The sequence below is a fragment of the Sminthopsis crassicaudata genome, chromosome 2 (assembly GCF_048593235.1).
Source record: "Sminthopsis crassicaudata isolate SCR6 chromosome 2, ASM4859323v1, whole genome shotgun sequence".
NCBI classification, from domain to species: Eukaryota; Metazoa; Chordata; class Mammalia; order Dasyuromorphia; family Dasyuridae; genus Sminthopsis; species Sminthopsis crassicaudata.
The window spans coordinates 106671271-106692434 of record NC_133618.1 but is presented as its reverse complement, the minus strand read 5'-3'; the positions used below and the strand labels follow the sequence as shown (position 1 = coordinate 106692434).

At 33.3% G+C, this 21164-nt stretch overlaps 1 long non-coding RNA gene across 1 annotated transcript in view; it reads left to right on the top strand.

Annotated features, from left to right (window-relative positions):
- Positions 1 to 18621, top strand: part of LOC141554730 (uncharacterized) — a 305869-nt gene extending 287248 nt beyond the window's left edge. Inside the window, exon 4 of the long non-coding RNA XR_012485928.1 lies at positions 17670 to 18621. This is a non-coding gene — a long non-coding RNA (uncharacterized LOC141554730). The remainder of the gene's footprint in view (positions 1 to 17669) is intronic.
- Positions 18622 to 21164: the final 2543 nt, after the last annotated feature.

Sequence of the window (21164 nt, the reverse complement as noted above, 5' to 3'; positions counted from 1 at the left end):
ATAAACAATTCTAGGAATTAATTTGCTTTTTTTCTTAAAAACAAATATAATGAGCTATCAGTGGATCTAATTTTAAAAAGAAATATAAAAATAGAAAAAGGCTCAACTCCAGTGGGCTGGCCACATATCCCAAAATGCTAATTGTGTAGTTACCTAAAAGAGTATTTTATGAAGAAATCACCTAAGGGAAATGACTCCATTGTGGCCACAAGAAGGAGAACAAGGACACTCTCAAGGTCTCAAGATCTTTCTAGAATACATTGTGAAACATAGAAAACTAGCATAAGACCACTGAACCCTGCATGCCCACATCAATGAAGACTCTAAGTTCCATGTGCAAAGCAGAATTGTAATAGCTCAAAAGAAATATGAGATGCACAAATTTAAACATCTCTAGTGTTCAAATAGACTATTTGTGCGTGACCTGTGGGTGAGCTTTCCAAGCTTGTTTTGGATTGATCAATTATAGTTAAACACACTGTACCTTGACCTTAACATTGTGATATCACTGGTGATCTCTAAGTAAAAAGGATTAACAATATAAAGGCAATTAGGTTTCTCACTGGTTAAACCATTGACCCAGAAATCCAGTCTCAGACACTTATTGCTTTGTAATACTAGTAAGTTTCTTTATCTCCTCCTAACTCAGTTTCTTCAGTTGTAAAAAGGGAATAATAATAAAATAGTCTATCTCATAGGCTTCTTCTGAGGATCAAATGATATAATACGTAATATATTTTTGCAAGCTTAAAGTGCTATATAAATGTTGGCTATGATTATTAAATTTTAGTAGACTAACATTATTACCCTAGTGCCTATTTATTATATAGCAATTACCTGGAATTCATGAAACTTATGCCTATGAAATATATTTTTTTTAGCCCTTTTGAAGGTAAAGAGGTTTAAAGTAGAAGTCTAGAAAGAGACAGAAGAGGAGTTATCCAAAGACTGGCCCAAAGGTCATTTTGGGCACAGAGTGGCACAATTTTTGACTACTGCATTAAACAAATGTTATTTAAAATCCAGAGAAATTGTGATCTATTTCAGGGGAGGGAGGACTCATAACAGTGAAATCACAGACCCTAGACATATAGTATATTTGTGCAGTAATATTTTTGAATGTGTGTGTGTGAGTATTGACATCTTTCAAAGGTTATTTTAGGGTATAGCTAATATTTTGAGTTAGACTTACATGAAATTTGTTTTTATGGACCTTGAACATGTTACATATTCCTTATATATCAACAGAATCATCAACTTCCTGCAAGTCGATTCCAGGGACATCAAGTAAGTAAATGATAAGGAAATGGATTCTAATGTATCCCATCCAAGAAAATAGCATTTCCATTGCAGCTTTGCCCAGGGCATACTTTGAACCATCCTTCAGATGCCCACTTTATCGCTTTACACTTGACAGTCAGTCTTCAGGGTAATCTGTCAGAGGCTATCTGAAAAGTAAGTCTTTTGGGGCAGGCTTCCCTAATACATGAACTATTTTGGTTGAGGGGCTCTGAATAATTTTTTTTTTTTTTTTTTAAATCCCATTTGAACTTGAGTTCAAGGATAACTATTACCTCCCCCTGGATATGTTAACTGTTTTTTAATGATGTTATCTGATATTTTAACAATGTACGCAGTGCAACAGAGCCCTGCATTTGTTGTTTAAATATCTTGGATGGCGTGTCATAACAAATTAGTTTCTAAATGTTGCCAATTTGGCAGACAAAGCTGATTATTTCCTGCAATCACACTGCATATGTGCACAAGATTATAATTAATGACCAGGGATGCCAGCCACACTTTAATAATGATCCTTCAGCATTTAGGGGACTGTTAGAGTTATTGGCATTTGTGCCCTGTATTGGGGTGGAAGGGGAAGAAGGAAGGCGATGAAGTCAGAGAGATCTATCACTGTCTGCAAATCCAATAGTTTGCTGATTTCTCTGATAAATTTGTAGAGTCAGTAGGAGTTATTGACAAAGCAGTCTTAGGGAATATTAACAGAGTGTTTATGTAGCCTTCACTGAAGCAGTACAGCTCCTAATTAGATTGAAATTGCTCTTTTGGCAATTTTGCAACACTCTCTTTCTTCCTCAGCAAACCAGCATTTCTGCGTAAGGGTTTGGAGGAAATGGGTGACAATTTTCAGAAGAATAATGAGAGCAAAATGCCAAGGCTTCAAAGGTGTAGGACAGGTTATAATGAAACCACAAAAAGTATTAATTTGTAAAGTTCAAACATTAAACTTTTTTTAAAGCAATAAATATTTTGTTTCAAACTAGTAAAGAGAAGCTTTCTTTACTTTTCTGGATTGAAATTTTTAACATGAATTTTATTTACATGGACAACATTTTAGTTCATGTTCTTTTCACCTTTTGCTTAAATTATTGCAGTAGCTTTCTAATTACTCCACCTGCTTCCAATCTCCCTTCTTTAATTTAATAACACAAAGCCATCAAAATGATTTAAAGTATAGGATTGACAGAGTTGCTTGTTCAAGACTCTTCTGTGGTTCCCTATTGCCTCTCAGTTAATTTTTTTTTTTTTTGGTAGCATGGTATTGAAAGCCTTTTATAATATGCTACCAGCATATATATATTATTTCAGTATCTCTTTTACATCACTCCTCATTCATATTCTCTGTCAGATAGACTGGCCTGCTTTCTGATGCTCTTCAAAGTTGGCATTTAATCTGGGGATTCTATACTTTTGCATAGACCATCTTCTGTTCATTGTCTTATCATCTCCAAGTATTAAATCTTTATCTTTCTTCAAAATTCAGTTCATATACTACCTCCTGAGTTAGAAAGTAGGGGATGTAACTTCATCATTAGTGTTCTCTTTTCAAATTACCTGTATTTATTTATTATTAATCTTTCCATCTTCTCACAGTAGAATAGATACGCCTTGAGGGCAGAGACTATTTCATTTTTTTTCTTTTTACATTATCTCTAGACAACAACATAGTGCCTTACAGGCAATAGACACTTGTTAGATTGAATTAAATTGATTACATTTATCTGCCCCCTCATTTTAAACAAATTAAATGTATTCGAGCCTAGAGCAATGGTTTTTAAAGTTAAGGCCTCCTGGGGGAGAACATACATGACTTTATAGAGAATGTAATCAATCAATCAAAGAGTGGGAGGACATATTGTGTCAGTTATCATTTTCCCAGCAATATCCTATCAGGGACTTGTTTTCAGCACAAACATATCTAACCTTCAGTTATGATCATTCAACACCGTCCCATACCCTTAGTCATTCAAACTCTCAACTTTCCCCCTTCTATTCTTAGCCTCTTAAGGCAAAATTATTACACAGCATACACAATCACAGTGGGAGTTATATAAGTAACATTGGCTGATTTCCTCTCTCCTTCTTTCTTCTTCAGATCACCTTGGAGTATATAGCAAGACCAATTGGAACATTGATTCTAACCCTCTTCTCCTTTTCATTTTAAGTGAAACAATTGAGTAATAAGCAGGCATAAATATTACAATCTGCATCTCAGATCTCAATTTCATTTGCTTTCTCCTGAAACAAATCCCTCTTTCAAATTATTCTGTTTCTATGAAGACCATTATTGTGCTTCACATGGTATTCCAGAGTCATTCTCTTTACTGTTGTTCACCTCATATACCAAATCAGTTTCAAAAGGTTCTATTTCTATCTCTACAACATATTTTGCATATTTCCTTTTTTTTCTTCTCATGTTGACACAACTTTAGTTTAAACTCACCATCTCTTTCTTGCACTATTCCTATAAATTTCTATTCATTTCTCCACCTCAAGTTTTACTTTATTCAAATCCAACTCCTATGTATCTGCCAAGGTATATTTCTTAAAGTATAGATTGAACAGTGTTATCTCTAAACTCAACAAACTTCATTGTCTACTCATTTATGTTCAAATTGAAATTCTATTTGGCATTTGGTACATTTTGCAATCTGCTTCCAAATGATGTAAAAAATATATTGAAAGATTGGCTGGTACCACATTATAAAAGGCTTTCCAGGCTTGGTGTGGATCAATCTCCTTCCTGCTGTGACTGACCTTCTTCTTGTTCCTCATATTCATATGAAAATAATTAATACACATAAAACTTGAATAATAAATAAAGGCATGATGTCATCCACTAAGGAGGACCATGTGAAGAAAGAGGAATTGTATTTGTTATGGTAAACATATGCAGAAAAGTATTGTCTTTTTTTTTTTTTTTTTAAGAGGACCAATTTCTGTCTCAATTCTTCTGTGTTATAGAAAAATAGAACTCCTACTAAATAGCTCTTCAGTTCAGATGAAATTATAATCAAATGAGATTATATTTTTATAACTCTTAATTCAATGCCTGGAACATGGTAGTTTCTTACAAATGTTTATGCCCTTCTTCATTTCCTTCCTCCTTGTTCATTGGCTGCCTTTCCTATTATTTGAATGTTATATCAAGCATCTTTCAATTAAAGGTATCTAAAAAAATTCATCTAACTGGCTAGGTTCATTGACCAAATTAACTAAATGAAATCCTATATTATCCCTATGACATGCACATCGATATTTAAAAAATATTGAGGCATATTTAATCATATTTCTAGTAATATAAATATTAATGTTAGAAAAACTTAGAGCAAAAACATTTTGCACCATTAATAAATAATATTTATAAAGCACTTAGAACAATACTTAGCACATAGTAGATACTAAATAAATTCTTCTCTTTCTTCCAATTTTTCCAAAATATTTTTATTTCATATTTTTAAATATTTAAGATATTTTGTATATGTTTTATATTGATTTCATATTAATACAATAGCACTTTATATAATGAATAAGATAATACATACACATATAGGTATGCTAAAAATTATTAGTAATTATAATAAAAAATGTTTGAAGATTCCTGATCTATATTTACATATCAGTTAATGTAAGTGTTGAATCTAAACTGAATCAGACAAAAATGTGAATTTCTTTTGAAGGGCTAATATTCAGGATATTTAAATAGAATATATTTAGTACCATTTTCAGGAATATCTATTGTAAAATTCAAGAGTTGGTTTTGATCTGGTATTTATTATAAGTCTATAAATCTCATGAATAAACTTATCTTTTATAATTGTTCTTCTGTAACATTATTTCTTTTTTTTCTTTTTTCATGAAAACCCATATGTTTTATGTTTTTTATTAAAGCTTTTTTTAAAAAAACATATACATAGATCAATTTCAACATTCACTCCTGCAAAACCTTGTAACACTGTATTTATAAAGTGACTTTAAAAAATGTGTCTGAAGAGCAAGAATAACTTCACTTCTAAGTTATAAAGTCACCCTATTTATTATAGCATGATGTCATTGCTGGGGATATAGATATAGGCAATAATTGGGTCATTGTTACATAAAAAAAATTCCTAATAATTTTTCTTACTTTTGGCCAACTGTCTTACAGGAACATTTGTAGGCATTTGCTGAAACTGACAAAAGTATTCCTTAGACAACTTGAAGAGTCTTATGATATCATTAATCAATCAATAGATATCAATAGATATTATGAATCAAAGACAAAAATTAAATATTCCCTGCCCACAAGAAGTATATATTCTATTTGTGGAAAGTTTGAACATATATAAATATATGCAAAATATATTAAAATAAAAGCAGTTTTTATCAGAGACTTAGGGGTGACATTAACAGCAAGTTATGTGAGGGGAAGAGAAGAGAATAAGCATTTATGTAGCACTTGCTATAGGCTAGGCACTGTGCTAAATGCTTTACAAATAGTATCTCATTTGGTCATCACAATAATCCTGCAAGATAGGAACTGTTATTATTTCCATTTTACAGTTGGGGAAGCCGAGATAAACAGAATTGAAGAAGACTCAGGTCTTCCTGATTTCAAGCCCAGATACATCCACTGTGTTGCCTAAGTTGGGGATATTTAGGAAAGGTTTCATGTAGGAGGATGTGATTCTTGAGGAAAGCTAGATTCTAAGAGGACAAAATGAAGAGACAATGAATTCTAAGCATGAATGACAGCCTATAGAAACGTCTGTGCCTTTAAGAGAGAGGGAATGTTTTGTGGGGGAACATCAGGGAGGCCAGTTTACATAAACTGTAGAAGGAAATTTAAGATTCAAAGAGATTGTATTTTTCTGTGGGTCACAAACACAAAGATAGCAGAGCTCTAGTCCTCTGAATTTAAATCCAAGGATCCTTTCTAGGACCAAGTAATGTATATTAATAACATCCATTTAAACAAATACACACATAGATGAAACAAAGGAAAATAGCAGCAGTGGATAAGTAAATAAACTGCTGGCAGTAAACTTGAAATGTAAATTTAATTATTATAATTTCTTTCTTTCTCTTTTTCCTCTCTTCCTTCCTCCTTCATCTCTATGTCTATGTTTCTCTTTGTCTCTCTTTGTATCTCTGTCTTTTTGTATATCTGTCTTTTTGTCTCTCTGCCTTTCTCCCTGTCTGCAACTGTCTGTCTCTTTGTGTTTCTGTCTATGTCTCTGCAATTCCCTTTCTATGTCTCTGTCGTCTATCTCTCTCTGTCTCTGTTTCTCTTTGTCTCTGTCTCTATCTCTGTGCCTCTGTCTATCTTTCTGTCTTTATTTTTCTCTCTTTCTTTTAAACCTTCAGGGATTGGGTAATAGTAAAATATATTCATATCCAAAACAAAACACTTTAAATGTAATTGTAAAGGACTTGGGTTCAAATTCTGATTATTTTATTTCTTGTGACCCCAGACATGTCATTTTACACATAATTTCCTCTTCTATAAAATGAGCTAAGGTAATGAAATTAAGGCTATGATCCTATCAAAATTTTGGGACACTATTTTAACTCTAATTCATGCTCATCAGAGAAAGTATTCTTAGGTTTGTTTAAAAGTGAAATTTAGACAGTGTTACTAATGGTCTATCCTAAAATTCCCCTTTCCTTTCCCTCTCCCCTTCCCCCCTGAAAACTTGCTTCATCACTATATCACTTTGCATATTCTCAGTGCTCAGGTATTCAGTTTGTACTAACACACATATACATGCAAATATAAATTATAGGTAACTATATATATGTATACCTGCACAATATACATACACATCCAAACTTTTTATCGAGAATCTTTGATACAGCAGACACAGGTCAACAACAAACTCAGTTCCAAACAATAGACACACACAAATAAGCCACCTACAATATACACACCCTGAAAACAGTTAAACAAAAATCCAGATAAGTATGGTTGTAACTAATAGTCTGAAGTGCTATCTACTTCTCTTGTTACCATCTGCAAACAATATCCATATTTTTCAATAAAATGTTAACTCCTTGAGGTCAGGGACTATTTTATTTTTTATTCTCAAAATTTAGCACTAAACAAATGCTTGTTCTTTGATGATCTTTAAAGTTCCTTCCAAGTCTAAATCCTATAAATGAAAGTTGCCATTGTTTCAGGCTATGTATTCCAAACAAAGAGAGCTCTTGTTAGTCTAGCAAAAATCATAAGCATGACCCTAGAAGACATACCAATTTCAAACAAAAGATGGGCAAATATATAAGATCAAATACTTGATTTTTTCATTGTCTTTCCTTTCAAATTATACATATATTCTGATTCTTTGATGTCAATTGTGTGTTAATATCTCTTAGTAAGTGCTATTTTAAAAAGATATTTCTTGCATTTTTTTGTTGATATCAAGAAGAATGGCTATAGCTTAGTTTTAAGTATTCAATATCAATGTAGTCTATTATATTTGACCCAGAGTATCAATTAATTACAGAATCAAAAAATTTTAGAGTTAGAAAAGATTTCATTGTCCATCTAGACCAAATGAAACCTAAAAACAAACTAACAAAACTTTGGCACAACATGCTTTACAAATGGTTTTCTAGATAAATTATTGAAAACATTTAATGCTGCAGAACTCACTATTTTATGAGATAGGCTCTTTTACTTTTTAATAGCATTGTTATATACAATAATTAATAGGTATATATACACATATACATGTTATATGTACATATGAAATGTTATGTACTTATTAAATTAGATATTTATAATGTTATATTATCTATTTTATTTTGACTCCAATTACATTTCAGGTCTTTTTTTTGGATTATGGATGAATTTTTCTATCTCTCAACCCCTGAGAAATTTTTAAAGGCGGAAAAAAAGAAGGAACTAAATTTTGGTAACTAAGATTATTATTTAGAATTTATGATTGACAATCTACTTATTTATTGTTGCTTTTTTACATTGTTTCATGTATGATATATTCCTATATGCCTGTATGTATATATGAATATATATAGATAGATACACATTAAGAAACACATAAATATACATTATTATGTGTACATATATCTATCAATATATCATCTATTTCAAACCTATATTTATCTCTTTGTAACTTCCAGCCATTATTTTCAGGTCAAAATAATCAGACATTATTATTATTTTTTTCTTTTTTCTAGAGTATCTATAGTGAAGTTTTCATAATTCCCTAAATTATGACATCCAAATTCAAATAGATTAGCAGCAAAATCAGTCCACCAGTACATATATTTAATGTAGGCTTTTCAAATAAAAAAATAAGATGGTTTACTTCTGAGTACAGAGTTTTATGTCTTCTGCTGTGCTTAATGAGGACAAGGACCACATGATATCCTTGAAGAATAAAGTTAGCATAAAGCAGGCAGGCAATATGGTATGGTAATGAAGAACTAAATTCTAAGTCAGGATGATCTGGTTTAAAGTCTTTTTACTGCTACATACAGGTTGGGTGACCTAAAGCTAGTCATTTATTCTTTCAGTGTCCTAAGCAACTTCCCAAACTCTAACTAGCAAAATTGTTGCTCATGTACAGTGTACTATAATTATGTTTATTCTGAAGACCCTTTTACAGAGTTCTTGTCTGAGGGTTTGTAGTATAAATTAGGAGGAAGTGGATACAGGTCCAATGGAACTGAATGGGATCCAAGTTGACAGATGCTTGACTCTCCTTACCCCTTCATGCACATCTTTCTCAGCTACTAGTTGCCATGAATTAAAGCATTTCCAGAGACATAGTATGGGAGAGTGGGTAAAGGGATAGACTTCCAAATCAGAAAGATCTATGTTCAAATTCTGTCTCAGTCACTTATTAATCAAATGAGATTATATTTCTAAAGTGATTAGTGCAGTGCCTAATATATAGAAGGCATTATAAAATATTTATACTTATTATTATTTTATAGCATTTAGCACAGTGCCTAATCCATAATAGATACAATATAAATGTCAATCGTTATTATTATAAATTGTGTGACTCTAATTTAGTGGTCACTTTACCTCTTCTGGTCTTATTTCTTCATCTATATATTGAAGGTTAGATTCAATGACCTCTAAGGATGCTTCCAGCTCTATCTCTATGTTCTATGAGTCCTTACATAAATTAAATCATAGATACACCTCGGGGGGAAGGAAGATAAGACAAAACTACACCTCTAATAAGCATTAAACAATTTATTTATTATTGAATATTCTTCAAAAAGATGACAATGTCCAGGTGGTGGTAAGCAGCTAGTTTAACAAACTATAGTGCAAAAAGCAAAACATTTACTATTTATTTATTTATGTTTACCATTTGTGCATAGGTAGTTCAACTTATCAAAATAATTTTATGCTATGAACATAAAGATAGATTTCCTATAAAATGAACAATCATAATACATGCTATTTATTACCTTATTTCATTTTTTCAAGGTTATATGGTCATGTGAATTCTATGCATATAAACTCCATAATATGGTATTAGTAGTACCTCTATGGAGTACCTGGCATATGTGATTTGAGGTACACTTGGTTGAGTCTAGGCCTTTGATATTATCAGCCATAAGAGCTCATGGAAGATTATAGCAAAATTTGGTTGCTTGGAAATGTCCATCAGTATTGTATGGCAGTAGCACGATGGCATTCTTATATAGGTTCTGGACAATATCCAACACTCTTGGGTTTTCCCAGTCACTAAAAGAGGGCAGCAGAATTGTATTCTCAATGCTATGCTTAGCTTGATATTTTCAATGAAGTTGTTGGATACTTTCAGCAAGGATGGAAAAAGTATCAAGGTCAGGTACCATACTGACAATAAATTAACTTGAAAAGGCTATAAGGCACAACTAAAGTGTGGGAGAGCTAGTGAACAACTTTTTGTTTACAGATGATTATATATTAAATTCAGCCTTTGGGGTAATACAATAGAGTATGCATGAATTCTCTACTGTTTGTGCTAATTTGGCCTAACAATTAACATCAAGAAAACAGAGGTTCTCTATGAATTAACACCATACCACCCATACATGGGACTACATATTTACCACAAATGGAAAAAATTTTGATTCCTTTGGATAAGCTTATTTAATTTGCAGTATGCTTTCCAAGAATATACATAGATGGTGAGGTTGCTACAAACATTACCAGAGCTAGCTCATTCTTTGGGAGACTGAATAAAAATGTGAGAGAGAAGAGATATTAGGCTGCCCACTAAATTGAAGGTCTATAGAGCTATTGTGCTGACCTAATTGTTGTCACCTATCAAACCTGGACAGTATACTAGTTATGTGCCAGGAAATTGAGTCCTTTGCATTTGAATTATTATGGGGAAGACTTTGAAGATGATCTGGCAATATAAAATACCAGATACTGAGGTCTTTTCTTGAGCTGAACTCTCAAGCATTCATACTTTACTGCACAAGAGTGCAAATCTGATGAATTGGTTATATTATTTGAATGCCAAACATATATTTTCATTAAAAAAAACTGTTTTATAGAGAACTCATAAAGCAAATTTGTGTGATACACAAACATTCTCAGGATCTCTCTAAAGAACTTGGAATCAATTGTGAGACATGGGAGATACTGGTACAGGATTGCTAAATATGGTATTTGCATCAAAGAATGTACTCTATGAGCAAAGCAGAATTGCAGTAGCTCAAAATAAAAATGAGATACATAAATTTAGAGATATATCTATTCAAAATGTTCATATAAACTGTGCCCAACCTGTGGTAAAGCTTTCCAAACTCATATTATCTGACCAACTACATTTGCACACTCTGTACATTATTCCTGACATAGTGATGCTATTTTGGTTCTCTTCAATTATGAAAGATAACAAATACCTAGCTAGTGTAATGAGTTGCACTACAATATTCCTTCAAAATCTTCCCATATCTACTAATTGATGACCAAACTCTATTGTCATATTTTCATTAAATTTTTCTCCATTAAAATAGAAACCACTCTAGGGAGGAGAGCATTTGTGCCTTCATGAGAATGAAAAATCTGAGGGAGATGATATAAAGCCCTGAAATTGTTAAAATGAAATTCAATTGGAAAAATGTAAAGTATTACAATTGAGTTTAAAATTAACTTCACAATTAGACAATGACAATGGTAACCGCTAATTAAATGTTTCTTGATTAAGTCAATTATTTGAAAAGCTATCATGTGGAAGAGGAATCAACTTTTTTTTTTCTCCTGATAGGTCCCAGAAAAGAACAAGGAACAAAGGATGAAAGCTGAATGATAGCAAATTTAGTTTTGATACATCAAAAACATTCCTAAGTTCTCTTCTAATTTTAGTGATATGTGAATCCATGTCATGATGTCAGGGATGATGTCAGTGAACAGACTGGATATTCTAGATGATGCACAACATAATGAAGATATATTTTTAGGTGAATTAGAAAGAGTGATATTCAAAACCTTTGCTGAAATATTGCCCTGTTTTACAAATCCTCCCTGCTTCAATCTCCATACAAATTCTCAGTGAATTTATCAAAAGTATTAGCACAGTCATTTAATCCAAGTGTACAAATGTAATTAGAAACCATTTCAGCAACTGCTCCTGTAAGTAGCTCATGATTTTTCAACATTTCTTTTCATATGGGCTTCACTGTATTTAATGCAAGACATTCCAGTTTTGTGGGTTCCCTAAGGAGCATATAGTAATAGCATCCAGCCCAAGATAAATATGATGAAGTGAAATAGGCTGCATTATAAATGAGATGTATTCTCACTCGGAGAGAATCCATTGGAAATACCCTTATGCTTGAAAGTCTACCATAATGAATAATGATGATTTTGCATTTTTAGACAATTATTCCATTTCCCAATGGCCTTGGTATTAAAATGGTAAAGTATTATTTAATCATTCAAATTGATAAAAATCATCATGTGATCTTTTCCAAATGACAGGCAGTTAAGTAACTAAAATGTTACATGTTGGAAAATGAACTCAGCATTTGTATCTCATGTATGATATTCAACCAGATTTGTCTTCATTTGTGTGTCCTAAAGATTCTGGAATCCAAATTTTAACTAGGCATTGGAAACAAAGATGGTCTTCTTAACATGTCAAAATGAAATGTGGGGATGGATTACAATTTCATATGCCTTGATGCCTTAAGTTCTACTTCAGTGATTAAGTATAGATCCAAGCTGAAATGTGATAGAGCTTCATCTAAAGCACCTCATGTAATGTAGTTAATCCAAAGAGCCAAACTCCATAGCATATAAGTAATCATCATAATAAAATACTAACATTTACAAAGCACTTTAAGATTAACAAAGAACTTTACATGTATTATCTCATTTTATTTTCTTAATATTGTCATGTAGTTGATACTGTTATTCCCCATACTGTTATTCCCCATTTTATAGATGGAAAAACTGAGCCTGAGATAGGTTAAATGACTTGTCCAGGATCATGTAAGGAACAAATGCCTGGGTTCAAGACTCAGACTCTAGAGTTTCTGATTCTAAGGGCAACAATCTATCCTCTGTATCAAACAAAAGTGTCAAACACATCCCTCAACAATCCAGAGTGGGCCTGAGTCACAGATTAAAATGGAACTGAAAAATATTTAAGAAAATATATTAAAAGGCAATAAAATATAAACTATATTACATTTTAAAATTGTCAGTATGCACTCTGCAAGAATACTAATTATGGATTAATGGCTCCATGTTTTATTGATTAAGGATTAATGGCTTCATGTTTTTGTTTTAATTTGATATCATTGTTCTATAACACCTACTTGTATTTTTCTCATCATAAATCTCATAGTACTCATTTTTCCTAAAATGCTTTATTTTGGCATATCAAGTGAGTATCTTAGATTAAAAAAAATGCATTTTTCAAGTTTAAAAATTAAAAACTCAACTATTCAAAAACAAATTTTGATGTACAAATTTAAAAATCTCTGCTAAAAGATAATCTAGGGGAAGTGATTTGCTTATTTAGGTCAGGGACCAAAACACCAAGAAAATGAAGTGAAAGAAAAAATAAATCCTAGTTAATTGGTAGCAAGGAGACAGAGAGAAATGGGGGAAAATGAGACCCAAACACAAAACCAATCTTATTATTGAATGGAATGTAATTAAGTGGGTTTTGTTATTTTTCACTAAATTAAATTTATGTGTTTTTTGCATATGTGTATATGTGTGCATATCTACAGAAACAAACAATTATACATTAGAATAGATGTTTTTGGTCTGCTTCCATATGCATTGGTTTGAGCAAATATTGATTTCTCCCCCAAATGTAAAGCAAATAATAGGTTTTGAATGAGAGGATTGAGGTATGTTGTAGGATAAACCATTGTACCATATCAGAGCCAAATATAACTTAATGTCTCTATAGGAAGCCAGATATGTGGCTTGGCTTGAGATTAGAAGTAAGAATACCCTCAAACATACTTTTATCCTGGTACTTCTGGTCTACTCATGCTTGCAATGGGATGAAATCTCAAGAGGATTGGATTTTTAAGCAATTCCAAGAAAAATGTACAAATGCCTTCTGATTAGCTGTAGGATAAGCAATTTTAAATTACATATTTCTTCATAGAAGTCCTGCAATTTTTGAGGTGAAACTCATCCATAAAAAATATAAGTTTCTACAGAACTGAAATTCTAGAAAAGAAAATGAAAAATGACAACAGTAATCTTACAGTTTTTTTACTTCAAACTAAAGAGTTGGAAAGGCAATTGATCAGTGATAGAAAGAACATAAGCTCCTTAAGGTTCTTTCTTCCTCCCTTCCTCCCTTCTTCTATCCCTTCCTCTATCCCTCCCTTCCTCTTTCTCTTCGTCCTTCCTTCCTTCCTTCCTTCCTTCCTTCCTTCCTTCCTTCCTTCCTTCCTTCCTTCCTTCCTTCCTTCCTTCCTCTCTTTCTTTCTCTCTTTCTTTTTCTTACTCTCTTTCTTTCTCTCTTTTCCTTTCTTTTCTTTCTTTCCTTTCTTTTCTTTCCTTTATTCATCCTTTTGCCTAGCATAGCATCTGCTGGGCATACAACAGATCTCATTTTAAAGAATGGCCTCTTCACACTAAAGGTAAATATTTGTGTGCAATTTATTGTTTATAATAAAGCAATATGATATCCAACTCAGTTCAATTTTATTGAACAAGTGTTAATTAAACTCAGATTACATGCTTTGTATTTTATATTCCCTCAATTATACCAAGCTCTCTTTGGTGTAGGTATCTGCAAAAAAAATTGGCAGTGATTTTCTCCTTCCTTATACTCCTGAAATACTATCTCCTCCATTGTTAACAGTCTCCAATCCATCACCTGGAATAAGAATTATAACTTGCTTTTATATAGTGTTTTAAGATTTCCAAAAATACTTTTTTTTTCATGGGTTGTAGTGAAGTAGGTACTTAGTTGTTGTTACTTGTTTTGGTCATTATTATATTGAATCTATGTTCTTATTGCATATGTTTTGTGAGGAATAGATTCCAGATTGTTATGTCTTTGGCTATTTAAACTCTCAAGCAATGAGAATGGAAGAAAGTATCTTATTTTACCATCATACAGTCAGTGGGGGTCATATGCAGAACTTGAACCCAAGTCTTTCATAATCTAATATCAATTCAAAAGGGAATTGATGATGCAAGATGGAATCTTAGGACAGAAGTTTAGATGTGATATGTAAGTATCAAAATTATCTACATAGATGAAAATGGAAGCTGCTGAGATCACTGAGAGAGTACATAATGAGAAGAAATGAAGACCTAGGACACATAATGGAGGGTATTCTCATGGTTATGCTATAGGATATGGAAGATGATCCCATAAATGAGACTAAGAAGGAGCAGTCAAATATATAGGAAGAGAACCAGGATAGAATATCTATGAGCAGAGAGTGACTGTCAGTATCAAAAACTATAAAGATATCAAGAAGAATTAGAACTGAAAAAAGCCATTGGATTGAACAATTATGAATTTATTGGAAACTTAGAGAGAAAGAGAAAGTACTTTAACTTGAATAATGAGGTCAAAAGAGAGATTATTTTTCATTGAGTAATGAGGTCAAAAGTCAGATTAGAAGGGATTGACTATTGAGTGGGAGGTGAAGAGAAAGAGGCAGTTCATGTAGATGGCTTTTCTTAGAATTTGACAGTGAAAGATAGGATGATAGCTAGAGAGGATAGCAGGGTCAAGTGAAGTTGTTTTAAGGGTGAGGTAGGGAGGGAGACCCGGGCATGTTTGTAGGCAGCAGGGAAGAAGCCAGTAAACAGAGAGGCTGACTATAAAAGAGAACCTTTGAAGATGAGAAAAAGGGCAAGCTCCCAGAGAAGTTAGGAAGAGAGAAGATCAAGGGCACTAGTGGAGGAGTTGACTGTGGTAAGGAAAAGGGCCACCTTTTCATTATAAACTAGAGCAAAAGAGCAGAGAATGGGGAGCAGTGTGGAAAGGTTTTGTGGTATAGAGAACTACGAAAAGAGAGGAGTCATGATGAATGGCCTCTGTTTTCTCAGTAAAGTAGGAGGTGAGGTCCTCTGCTCAGAGGGAGGGGTGACATAGAAGGTTGAGGAGAGAAGAGTAAGTTTGGAATAATTGCTATGAGAAGTGTGACAGAGAGGCAATCATGGAAGAATAAAAGAATTGCTAGACTGCAATAATCCAATTGATATAGGGTACCATGACTTTATAGTAGACCTAGTTGACATAGTTTTGTAACATAGTTCCTTTATCAGTGCCAGTAGCATTTGTTCCAAAGCAGAAAAGACATCTAGATGGTCGAAATAATACAGACTTAAGGTCTGCCAAGCATAAATTGGAATGACAAGGGGCAAGGAATTGAGTAATAGAAGATGATGTAAAATTGACCTGGTTATAATGATTTAGGGGGAAGAAAAAGCTAAAATAGTGTGATGGATTAAGAGAATAAGAAAAGGTAGAAAAACAAATAGGAGGTCACTTGAAGATAATGAATGTATTTAGGAGGGGTAATGGAGAAAGAAAGAAATAAATTGAAGTATAGCAGATTCTGATTTACAGGAATTTCCTAGTTCTGAATTTTGGAAGTAGAATAAAAAATATGGATATGGCATTACAAAAGGTGTGTTCATCCTTTTGCATGGTTAAAGGAGAGTAAAGGTATAGAACATGAGAATTAAGGGAGGATTATGAACCGAGTCAAAGGTATTTGGGGAATATAAACTAATATATATTCAACCAAATTCCAAACTTCCAAATAAAGAAAGGAGAATAATTGAGGGGTTGATCATTAACAAAAGTCACCAGGATCTAAATAGGATGTTATAGATGAAAAGAGAAAAACTCAATAGAGAAGATATGACTAGTTAACAGTGGTAGAAGGAGGCTCTAGATGACCAGAGAAGTGTAAAAAATATTCTTATTGACCTAGTGTGTCAGAGATTATGAGAATAGATGACTCCAGTACTAAAAAGAGTGGCTGGTAATATGGTATCTTTTAGGGATAGTCCAGTTTCTGTCAGAGTAAGAAATGGGAAAAAGTATGAGAGAAAACTATTCTGAGGGATATTTGTTCTAAAGGATACAATTGAAAGGGAAATGTAGAGTAGGACAAAGAAGTAGGGTTGCGATAGATGGGAAGAAGGTTCTATCTTTATGCAAAAAATCTACAATCTAGAGAAATATCTTGAGATTCTCTACTTGCAATCTATCTGGTTATACAGATCAAAGGATATTGGCCTACATTGTGTCTTGGACCACTTGGCAACAATCTGGCAAGATCTATATGCCCCTTCCCAGAATAATGTTTTAAAATTATAAAATAAAATGCCAAGAATGACAAGGGTAACCACTTACATTGAAAGAAAGATGTAATTTTTCCCACCTAAATTCATAGTCCCTATAACAGACCTTTGGATTCCTCATTGAAAAACCTTGCTATAGAGGATATAATGAATAGCCTATCCAATTCTAGTTTTTGTAGTTTCCTATCAAACAGATCCTATGTTGCACGTAATTATATGGGAGAATAGCTTGCGCTGACTAATATTCAATGAAAAATATCATGTCTCTATAAGTAGGAGCTTGATGAGTGAGGTTTTCTGTACTACTATTTTTCCTTGTTGATGGAATGAATATATGATTGAATTCAGAAGAGTGGGGAGAGGACTTAATCTGCCATGCAGCAGAGTAGAGTCATCTTAAAAACACACTAATAAATGTGTGTAACAATTTAGGCTCATTACTAAGTCCCTGATGCATTGTCTTTCCAAGCAGTGTAATAGTTTTGTTTCATCATTGGAATATCATTTTATTTCTTCATTGACATATTGTCTGAAATGCTAGCTGGATGGTTGCTTCTATTCCCTCCTCTTAAATTCATTACACTTTGTTTTCTCTTAGGACAAGAAATTTTACTGGAGAGGCCATGCTGGGAATGTTCAATGAAAGCGGTCCACAATCCTTGGAGTTTGAAACATGTTCTTGAAATATGTAGCAATATTTGTTTTGGACTTCACAGAAGCTCCAGATCTTTTGGTCATACAGTCTAGGCCATTTGCTGTGGGCCAAAACAGCTCTTGAAGCTGTTTTTGCCCAAACACTGTGAAACTTCTTCTTTTCTTATAATACAATAAAACATTCCTACTTCAATAATATGGGGGATTTTGAGCTTTCAACTCATTACCTAATGTTACCCCACCAGGCATAGTTAGGAATGGATGTATTGATTATAGACTAGAAACAAGACTGATGTAGGCATTGGATAAAAAATCATTTTGGTAATGCATGCAGTATCCTACATAATTAGGCACACTTGAAAATTTTACTTGATCTTCGCTGTCTAACCATTTCTCTGGCACCTCTGAACTCCTTTATATTGCCTGCAATGCACAGGTGGCATGAGTTAATTACTTCCCTGTCACAAGATTCCTCAGGATGGTTCATGGCTATACTAGTCATTTTTCTGTAATGCTCCCTAGAATATCACATTATCTCATGGCAGAGTGGTAATTAACCTAGGTCTTCATTACACATAAAGAAAGACATATGGGCTTAGAGAATTATTAATTATAAAATGATTTATTCCTTATCAATTTGAGCTATGATACTTTAATGGAGGAATATAGTAATATCTCCAATCTTCATTTAAATAAGAAATGGTATTCTAAGGGTTTTATATGTCGCATGGTATGGCATAAAAAACACTGGTCTTCTAGGCAGGAGAATCTGTGGTTCAAAACGAACTCTTGACACTAAATAGCTATGTCCACAGACAAACTGCCTGAAATTCATGAAACTCATTTTCTTATCCAGAAAGTAAAAAATGAATTTACTAAAACATTCAGTATTTATCTTATAGCATTATTCTGAGGATAACAGGATTATATATTAAGAACCAGAAGAGAACTCAGTGATTATCTCATACAGCCTCCTTAGTATAAAATGTTATGATATATATAAAACAAAGAGCCCCATAATTGTTAGCTATTAACATAAGCATTAATTATTATAATAAAATAGTTATTACCAACCTAAAGATAAATAAAGATGAATTTCTCACAATAGAAATACATCTGCAAATATAGGTCCTATATTTTAAACTTCTCTTTTATTCTGGACTGGACCTTTGATTTTAATCAATGAAGAACCATTTATTAGGCATTTTCTATGTGCCAGTCACTGTCTTAGATACTGGGGACAAAGAAAAGCAAAAGGAGCTTACAATCTAATGGGAGAGAGAACAGGAAAACAAATATATTCAAAACAAGCTTTATATAGAATAAATCAGAAACAGTTAACAGAAGGAAGGCATTGGGATTAAGAAGAGATAAGGAAATTTTCCTGTAGAACATGAAATTTTAATTGGGGCTTAAAGAATGTCACATAGATGACTAGCCATTGTGAAGGAGGGAAAATATTGCAGGAATGGGGGACAGTCAGAGAAAATGGTTGCAATTGAGAAATGGAATGTCTTGGTGAAAGAATGGCCAGGTTACCAGTGTTGCTGCATTAAAGAGTACATTTTTTGGGGTAAGATGTACGAAGATTGGAAATGGCAGAGGAAGGTAGGTCATGATGGACTTTGTCAAAAAGAGATTTTTGTATTTGTTCCTAGAGGGATATGGGGAGCCTCTGGGGTTTATTTGGAAGGATCACTTTGTTGTCTGAATGGAGGATGGAGTGGAATGAGGAGAGACTTGAGACAGACAGGTCCACTAGCAGGCTATTGCAATAATCCAGGTAATGTGATGAAAGATGGCAATTAAAGTGGTGGCAATGTCAGAAGAGAGAAGAAAGCATAATCAAGAAATGTAAAGGTAAAATCAACAGGCTTCAGCAACAGATTTAATGTTAGTAATAGTGACTCTTAGGTTGTGAATCTGAGGAACTAGAAGGATAGTGTTGCTTTGTAATAATAGAGAAAAAAGAAGGTAGGGAAGGTTGAAAGAGAAAGATGAATTGATATCTGCTGGCTATCCAATTCAAAATGTCTAAAAGGCCATTAGATATGTGAGATTGTAAGTTAGCAGAGAAGTTGGACAGAACAGGGAGATTTGAGGATCAATAGCATAGAGATGAAATTAAATTAGATTACAATTAAATTCATGGGAGCCGATAAACTCAATCAAGGGAAATAATACAGAAGGGAAAGAAAGCAACCTTGAAGGAAAGCTATGATTATAGAGCATGATATAAAGGAAGACCCAGCAAAGGAGATAAAGAGGTTATATAGATAGAAGGAAAACTAAGAGAGAGTAGTCTTCTAAAAAACAAAACAAAAAAAGAGAAGAGAAAATATCAAGGAAGTGAGATTGATCAATAGTTTCAAAGGCTGCAAAATTTTTAAGAAGAATGAGGATAGAGAAAAGGCCATTGAATTTGTCAACTTACATTATTAGTAACTTTGGAAAGAGCAATTTCAGTGGAGATGGACTAAAAAAGTTTAGCTACAAAGAGCAGAAAAGATATAGATAGGATGATAGTTAACAGGGTTAGAAGGATCAAGTGAGAGTTCCTCCTAGCCCCCAGGATAAGCAGGACATGAACATATTTGTAGATAGTCAGAAATGATCCAGGAGAAAGGGAGATATTGAAAAAAATGAAAGAGTGGGATGACAAAGAAGGCAATCCATTGGAGACCATTTGAACAAGTAGAGGGGTTAGCTTTGGTAAGATGTAAGGCCACTTTATCATGTGAGATAAAGGCAAAGAAGGAGAAAGAGGCAGAAAGCATCTGAGTGATAGGAAATAAAAAAGGGAAAAAGAGCAAGTTCATGGCAAATGGCCTCTTTTTTCCTGCAAAATATGAGACAGAGTTCTGAACTGAGAGTATGGAGGAAGGAGAGCAATGGGAGGTTTGAGGATGGATGAAAAGGTTTGGAAGAGCCTCTATGGAGAGTGGGTTAGTGAATTTATAAGAAGGGTACAGTAAGATTGCCTAGTGGCATTGAGGACTTATATGAAATTATATAACATGAATTTGTAAAGGGCCCATTTAGAATAGCTATATGACTTTCTTCATCTTCATTTAGAAGCCTGTGCATAGGGATGAAGGCAATGAGTGCGGGAGTATCCAAGGCTGAGACTCAGCAACATAATAAAGGAGCTGAGAATTCAAGAGAAGAATTGAATTGGTTCATCAAGGAATCAAGATGGGAAGAAGGGGAAAGAGTGGTCACTACAGAGTAGATGGTCTGGGAGACAATTAAGGAATCCAGGGATCAGAGGTCACTCTGCAAATGAAGATTAGGGTTTATGAAAGAAGGCTGAGGAAAAGTTGAAAAGTCAATAGATTATGATTGGATAAGGGGTTTCATAATTCTGAATATAAAAGTGGTATATTTGTAGGTGATGATAAGATCAAGGACAAGAACATTTTTGTTAGAAAGTAGCTCG